The following is a 9299-nucleotide window of genomic DNA, read 5'->3' as shown; positions in this document are numbered from 1 at the left end:
TATGGTCTAATCACTTGGGACAGTGAATTATTGTCTCAGCTTGCTCCGGGACTGGGAAGCGGGAGAAATAACATCCACAAAATTTGTACTAGACAGAGTGAGCTGATTAAAAAAAAATTAACAAGCCCATGGTAGCCAAACCAATGACACAGTATTTCTAATAACAATAATGACCTGACAATGACATATTCTCTGAAAGTTAAAACGGTATTATATGTAATGAAAAATCCTAATGTAGTACAGATATTTACCATCATCCTCCCATCCTCCCCCCCCCCACACACACACACACACAAGTTAAAAAAAGGAAAGCTAACTCTAAACTTTAATGACTTTGTAGCGTGCACAAATCTTGTTCACTGAGCCGAGATCCTGAAACAAAGTTTCTTTAACCCAATGATCAATTGCTCCTCACACGAATTACACAAGTATACGATTGCAAATGAACATAAGGCATGAAATAGGGCCTCTGGATGAAAAGTTCTAAATACTTTAAACGTTCAAAGAAGAAAAAGATTTTAATCATGAACAAATCTAATTTTGTAAGGAGTATGTATATATAATGTTCCGAGTGAAGTTGTAAACAGTTTGATCAGTTTTAAGAAACGAAGGAGCTTAAACACATTTATTCTTCCATACCACAAAGGAAACAATTATTTTAATATATTCCTTTTAATAATATCAATACCCTCCTTTATTCTGTACACCAAAAAGCTAGCTATTTATATTTTTTTCGACAGTAATTAAAATTTCGGAAAAAATCTTTTAAATGTTCCTTTCTTATTAATTATTATAAAATCTGTTTAAATGTCTTCATCATCATCATCATCATCATCTGTCTCTTGACTTTGGGAGTGCTGTGACAGTCCATGAAAAAAAAAAATCCCTTCACTTTTCCAGGTCAGCAGCTGTTCTTAGCAGGACATCAAGAGACAGGTCGGTCTATTCTTTTATGCTATCCAGCTTTTCTTTGGACGGCCCTTTCTTCGTGCTCCCACCACTGTACCTTGAAGAAAGACTTTTTGATGGTGAGTCATGTCTTACAATAGGACCAAACCAGCTCAGATTTCGTCTCTTTTGTAGTACTTTAGGAGTTCTACCTTCTTTTCCTGGTATCTTTTACCCAGCAGTTCGCAGTTATTGAGTAAATAGATCTAATACTATAGTGATCTGTTATATGCGTATTTATATTTATGCATGTTGTGTGTGTGTGTGTTTGTTTGTTTATTTGTAGTCTCTCTTGTCCTACTGTTCAGTATGTACACATGTTCACGTGTTTTTCTCTCAAGTCTGTTATCAGTGTGTATTCAAGTCTCATGTTAGTTTTTTTCACTTTCTTGTCATGTCTATAAAAGGGAGTTGTAATTTAAACAACAGTGTTGTTATTACATCATTATTTATAATATAACAATCGACATGCCCAATGCGATGAAGTGCCAAAGCTGACACCAGTTTAAAAAACCGAATGAAAACTTACTAAGGTCTCTTGTTAGAATTTTGAGTCATGTTGACTCGCGACAACAAAATCTTGCTAAAGAATACAGAAAAAATCAAGACCTTTCAGTATGGCGGTCACATCGTAAACAAAAGTCCAACCATCTTTTCTTATTAGCGCACGTCAAGAAGGTTATGCGTGCCAAGGCAATGGAATTTACCTCCCCCTTTGGTACCGCGTTGCTATGGTGAATCGTCCATCTTAGTTAGAGCGTCATTACCGTGGCAACTTGAATTCACGTGGTCGCTTCCTGGCCACACGCGAGGTCCCATTATTGGTGGCGAAAATTGCGGCCCGAGGTATTACACAGACTGCTGCTTTTAATGAGAAGTGATGCGAAGTCTGCTTGACCATTTGGAACCAAGGGAGGAAAAAATGCATTTATTTCCCCTTGTTTAGATCTAAGCGAAAATAAAATACCATTTTAGAATTTAGCCAGTATTGCAGCCGGAGGAAAGATGAGGAGTAGATGAGCGCGGCATTTCAATGATATTTGTATAGAGTTGCGATCGTAAAATACTGATTACAGTATTTAAGTCTTACTGTTTCAATCAGGTAAATCAATCAAATGCAGATTCGGCGAATATAGGATATGGGACGAGATCCATTCAAACTTTCCAGGTCCCAGTTATTCAAACAACTTAAATTCTTATATATATACTGTAGACAAATAGACGTGGATCGACTCGAAAAGACTGACGTTTGTATTGTTCTCAAGCGATGTATATACAAGATGTAAAGATTACAAAGAATATAGTTTATGAAATTTAGGCTATGTTCGCTTAGTAAAACATGTATATAGAAGATGAACCATTTCTAAGTGGTTCTAATTGTGAGACATATCACTGCTATAAGTTCTAAACTGGATATTATCTCTTGATGTTTTCATTTGGGCTAAATTAGAGAGGAATAGAGACTTATAAACGGACTTTCTTTCAAATATCAAACCCTATACTCTAGCATTAAAACCTCTGCTAACGAATGCAAAGGGTGATACATTATCTAGCGACCAAACAGAAGTGACAGACACGGACTTATTTATTGACTTCAACAAAACAGAGACGGTCCAAATTGAGATTATCTTTAAGTCTTTAACTTGTCAACAGCCAAGACTTTAAAGGCGCACAGTCCAATCAGTGGGCTACTCAGCGGTCAGCTTAGTGACATTGAAATAATAACCAACAGGAGGGCCCATTCCATGAAGCCCAGACTGTCTTCCCACTCACCATGGTGAATCCATTTTGAAACCACATGAATGTAATCCAAGCATCGCCATTTCTCTCCCGCCAAAACGCTAGCATCACGTGATCCGGAAGAAGGAAAGAAAGTGTCGTCACTATTCCATTTCCTGTCACGCTATAGCTAACAATTATTTTTAGTCTAAAGGAAACAAAAAAAAAAAAAAAAAAGAAATTTTGAAAAGGGTCTAAAAGGAAGCTGATTATATAACTATTTTATTTGGCACTAATATATGAGGTCATTTCATGCAAACTGTTTAACAAAATACCAAGTTAATGTTCAAATGTCCAATTTTGTACTCACGTGTACAGATGTCACTTAGGAGAATAAAGTTGAGCCTTATTGTTTTTATTTGATCAAACCATCAGATGATCAGACCTAATGAACAGAATTATATTTATTAAAAATGTAAGCAGTATTATTTTAAATATTATTATGTATTATGTCATTATAGCAAAAGTTAGCCAATTACCCAAAGTAATTCGTCTTGAATTTATATATTCAATTTGTAATTTAGGGTGTCAAAAAGGTCGTGTCGATCAACCCTTTACAAAATTGCACCTGACAAGAGGGACAAAAGCGGTAGGCTGTTGTGCTGGACACGTGATACCCTTGATAACCTTCGCCATAGAAATAAATGACCTTTCCGTCATCTGAAAGAGGCACTTTAATTTACCTTCCCTTACAAACAATAACAACTTTTTGCTTTATTATCTGCAAAGAAAACAAAATGACAACAAACAAATCAAGGTTCGTTGACTAGTTGTTTTTTTCACTTTGTAAGTTTATTACAAAAGGTTATATTAATTCACTCTGTCTTTCTGTCTGTCTGCTCGGGTGCAGTTGAAGCTTTGACGAATTATTCGCTGGTATAGAGAAGACAGAAATCGGTTTAAAAATTAACCAATTAGTTATTGGACTACTGGTACTTTATTATGAACACGAAAAAATAAATTAATCAGTATTCGCAAATATGCTAAATATGTAAGGTTTGGTTCCCTTAAATAATTATACACTTTTATTTCTCCAACACCCATTCTTGGCTAAAGTTGAACCTTTGATCAGTTATTTATTGTACCTAACAAAAAAATGAATTTAAAAAATTTGCCAATTAGTCAATATATATATATATATATATATATATATATATATATATATATATATATATATATATATATATATATATATATATGTCAAATAAGGGACATCACTTCTACATTTTTTTGTTTCTTTATCTCTTCTTTTATAGGGGGTGGTGAAGGAAACGATGATAATAGAGACAAGATTAGTACAATGACTGGACCACACAATGACCTGCTAACTATTGACAAAAAGAGCAAACTAAACTTCTATGGCCATATTACAATGTCCTCATGGCTTGCAAGGACCTTCCTTCATGGAACAGTACTAGGAAAAAGAAGAAGAAGCAGACAGAGAAAGCGATGGAAACAAAACATAAATGAACAAGCGAGAGAGCGAGATTCTGTCCAAGGCAAAAGTCAGAGAGGAATGGTAAAGGATGGTCAACAATCTTGTGTGGTGCCCCATTGGTCGAACAAACTAAGGGATATAGGGGAGGTGGTATAAGAGAAACTAACCGAAATGGAAAGGTCTCAAAAAGGAAACTCTGCCTTGTAATCTATTTCTCTTCCATTGTTAAATTGACTTTGAGCGTAATGAAAAAAAAATGCAAGTTTACAATCACACAAAAAATGAGACTTTTACATTTTGTAAACTATGAAGTAAACTTTGCGATTAAAATGTTCACAAAGCTGGCATTTAATAACAACAATGAAAAAAAGGATTCAGAGGCTGGTCAGATTCGTGTCAATATGGGGAAGCTATTTCTCACTTCTGGTGTGTTCCAACGTAATACAAACTGGCAGAAGAATCGATGGAGCAGAGAGTACGATATAGAAAATACCGTAACCCAATCGCAGATGTGGGTAACAAAGTTACGATCAAGTAACGAGGTTATCACCGGCGCCCTGCGCCCTTCACGTCCTAAGCGCTCGTCTTAAGTATCCTTTAAGGTACTTCACCCCGCGTTGGTATCTCTCACTCACTCACTCTTTCTCGCTTTCATTCTCCTCTTTTGTTTTCTCTCTCTCTCTCTCTCTCTTTCAACCAAACCCTTTCGACACCCTATTTCAGATGACCACTAAATGAGAGTGGACACTGGGTAGGGCGCTCTATCCATTTTTTTTTTCCGTCTTTGTTCTTGATTTCATTTCCCGGCCACTTAGACCCCGGGGGGGGGGGTACATTTCCCCTAGGGCGTATACCCAGGAAAAACTGTCAAGACCGTTGACATTTTTTAGGTCAACGCCACCTTCCGCCCTTACCGCCCTTCAGTGACTCTACCACTTTGCACAAATAAATAAGAGACCAAAAAAAAATGAAGGCTTATTTCATTTCTTGTTAGAAATATGAGAGCAAATCAAATGAGAGAATCCACCAAGGACTGCCAGTAACCAGAGCTAAATTGATTTTGACCCAAGCGAATTATTTGCTTTCCTAAATGTCTCAACATTTTATCTTATTACAATAAACTTTCTGTTTTGTTTTCTTTAAAGACGTTTTCTTTTTGTTGTTGTATCGGTGTACAAAATATGGAAATATTGATCAACAATAAATTCAATAAAACGCATATAATATTTTTTTTTAATTTCTAGCACAGCAGAATCAAATTACTAAGAGCTTCTGCTAATAGACCCCCCCCCCCCCCAAAAAAAAAAAAAAGTTTATTTGATATCAGTGTTTTTTCAAAATGGCGACCTTGACATTGTCAATTTTTTTTATTTTTTCTATATTTTTATTTTGCTCCATGATATCGCCCCAACATTTCGCAACATTGCTTTCTCTTCTTTTTTTTTCTTATTGTATTTTATTGCTTAAAGAACTCTAATTGGATGTTGAAACTAAACAGATAAACTAAGAGCAGATTACCTTGTTCAAATAACTACTACTACATTAAATAACACAGCGCTGAATGTCATTTTCATTAGTTCATTGCTTTCAAACTCAACGCAATTAATTACTTAAAGTATAAGTCACTAGTAGGGGCGTGGGTGGCTAAGTGGGAGAGGTCCAGGGTTCGAGTCACTGTGAATACTCGGATTTTTAATTTCGGGATTTTAAAGACGCTCCTCAGTCCACCTGACTTGAGTTGGGGAGAGTAAGGGCGCTTGGCTCATTTTGCTGGCCACGCGAAACTCGCTAACTGTTGGCCAAAGAAACAGATGACCTTTACATCATCTGTCACATAGAGCGCAAGGTCTGAAAAGGTCACGACTTTATAAGTCACTTGTACGGTGATGACTTGTACAGAGTAGTTGAAATAAAACACAGCAAGGATACAGATTATTGATAATCCATTAAAGAATAATAAGATTAATCCAATGCAGAATACTTGAAATAATGATTAAAGGCTAACGAATCTAAATTTAATGACCAACTATAAACAATGGTAAGTAACGAACAACCGATAGTTGGATTTTTAAGTTCCTTAAATATGACCGTAGAAAGAACTTTCTAACTCCTTTACGTCTCAGATCATATATTCTACAAGCTTCTACCTTGGCTCTGCATCACGTTTATGCAAATCAAGGTTATTTGGCTAAGTCTGCTTTATTTTCCCACGCACATGCGATGTGACCTAAAAACATGGACAGCTGACTTACTATCGGTCAGACATTATTCTGTGTTGTAAAGCGTGACATTATACACACACCGATGTGACTTTTATATTTACTATAGTAAATTTGGCTGATCAATGTGATAGTAATCACTTGGTCACTGAAGTTGATGAAGTATATTGATTTGTGCATATTAAAATCATCTAAGGTCCTGAAAAAGCTACGTTAGCTATTTTCCTTATTTTTTTTTTTAAAGGAGAGAGAATCGAGACTCAAGAAGTGAACAAAATGAGAATGTGTTCACTGATATCGTCTATTGACTTAGTAGCGTTTGATTTCTGTTATTGCCAACATGTCTGACATTTCTGAACGTAGTGGAAATTGGGAAATGTGGGAAAGCGCTCTGTTTCAATATCTCAACGGGGTTTCCCGTTAGGCGCTGCAAGACTTCCGTCTTATTAGCGCTGTCTGGAATGTGGACTGTCAACTCAGAGGCGGTGCCAGGGGAGGGGCAAAGAAGCCAGAGAAAGATAGAGAGGGGGGGGGAGTGTGGAGAACTAGATGGATACAAAGAGTGAATACAAAGCGGAGAGAGCGAGAAATTGGTATTTAAGCATTAGTACCTCTGCACACATGTGTAAATGGCATGTACACATTTTAGACTAGTATTTGATGAAAGATATTTAGTGCTATACCGAATCGTTTACCTTCAACTTGCCACCCTCTTTGTTTTTATCTACCAAAAGTATTGAACCTTTCGAATCATTAATTTTTTCTTCTTTTTTTTAGAAAATTATTTATTTGTCCATACATTCACGGATGTCTAATCAACTGTTAAGATGGGATACTGTGGTGAAATGCATTCCTGCTATTTACAGAACCATGTCTGAGGACCCAAACTCCACCGTATTCTCAGAAATACAGACACACAGATGTAACAAACAAACGTAACAGAGAAGACGATGAATCCTCGGAACAGAGATAGATGCCCGAAGGAAATAAATCGGAATCGCATTTTTCTATCTTGCATTTCATTGACGCCCTTATAGTTTGGCACGGTACCATTTGCGTTGTGTCCATAAGAGAACAACTCATAATGCAGAAATGGTGCAAAGAACATGATCATGATGATAAAGACACGCTTCCGGGAAACACTGACTTACAGAGCCAAAGGTGTTAAGATCAATTTTCTGTAAGAGTATTTTTTTTACATTACTTTTTTTTAGTAGTAATAAATTTAAAAATATATTTCAGATAACTAAAATATTGACTTTTATTAAACTTTTATATCCATACATATGTATAAATTAATTTCTTCATATGTCCTTCATGTATCTTTTGTTCCATGGACTTAAGCCTTCTCGTGTTGCCACTTTTCTACCTTAACAGGAGACGGTTACGGGGCTTTCTTTTTGCATGATCCAAAGGTTTGGTACTCGCTCCCCATTGCACCGTGACATACAACACGATTCATTACTTTAAGACCTTTTCAAGACATTGTTTTTAGATGATCTCAACTTATCTTGCGTCACTCTTCACAAAAAGAAGATGATTATGTCCTGCGAGTGTTCCTGGGTCAATCAAGTCATATCAACTGTCGTGTTATGTCTACAGGTTATCATAGCGTTTTGAGCCTACATAAAGTTTGCTTACAGCGGTATATAAATTAAATATTTAATATTATTATTAACAATTTATTTTGGTTTTTCTAATGCTTGGTTATTGAGTTGAGTGCTTCATCTTACAAGCAATGGCATAGCATCCATGACGCTTTAGGGTTCATGGGACTCGGGATTACTTTTATTAGGGGCCCACAGCCTGCGGCGTAGCAACAATGGCGTGAAAAGCTTGTTATTAGGTTTAGGTCTTTTGTCCAATTTAGGCACACATGAGTTCTTTGGAATGAAACCAAAGCGTTACGAATAATTAATGAATCATCAACAAGCTTGTCAAACCCACAAATTTAAAACGAGATAATAGACCTTTTGTACTATGCAGTTCAGAGCAAAATACTACATGATATTCTACGCACGCCATTTTTCTCTATCATTGTTAACTGTACTCACTATATATCAAACGTTGATCCAATTAGCATTATTTTCCAATATTGTTTCGTGATCTCTAATAGCGGAATACCTAAAGAAATAGCAATCAAATAAACATTTCTATGTTTCCAATCAGATAAACATTTCTATGTTTCCAATCAGATAAACATTTCTATGTTTCCAATCAGATAAACATTTCTGTTTCCAATCAGATAAGCATTTCTGTGTTTCCAATCAGATAAACATTTCTATGTTTCCAATCAGATAAACATTTCTATGTTTCCAATCAGATAAACATTTCTATGTTTCCAATCAGATAAACATTTCTATTTTTCCAATCAGATAAACATTTCTATGCTTCTAATCAGATAAACTTTTCTACGTTTCCACATTTGTGACAACCAGAAGGATGCAGAATTGGCTGAACAAATACTCCTGTTATGAAATTTCTTTCTAATAAATTCTATATTCATATATAAATAAACTGCGAGGCCATGGCTATATGATGGTGCTTCCAATATAAGTACAATGATTGTTTCAGCAAAAGAAGCTGCCTTTGCATTATGTTCTTCACTGTGTTAGCCACAACATGGATCTGCTTCATTGATTCCGTCGGCTGTGTACAAAACGTTGCGGATTCATTTATTCCATAACAAAAATATAATTTCTGAGTTAAATTCTAGATTTGGCTGCTTTTTTTTTTTTTAAATCATAAAAGTTCTCATTTTAGACCTTAAATTACGATCTATAAAGGGCTAATAATAGAAAATATCATCTGTTACTGTGGACTACGGTCAACGAGGTGTCATGTGGCCAGCACAACGACCAACCGCCTTTACTTTCTCCAACTAGAGTCAGGTACCCATCAGAGTTGGGTGGACT

This window comes from Biomphalaria glabrata, chromosome 15 (assembly GCF_947242115.1).
Source record: "Biomphalaria glabrata chromosome 15, xgBioGlab47.1, whole genome shotgun sequence".
NCBI lineage: Eukaryota > Metazoa > Mollusca > Gastropoda > Planorbidae > Biomphalaria > Biomphalaria glabrata.
The sequence above is the reverse complement of the archived record's forward strand: the minus strand, read 5'-3'. Positions refer to the sequence as shown.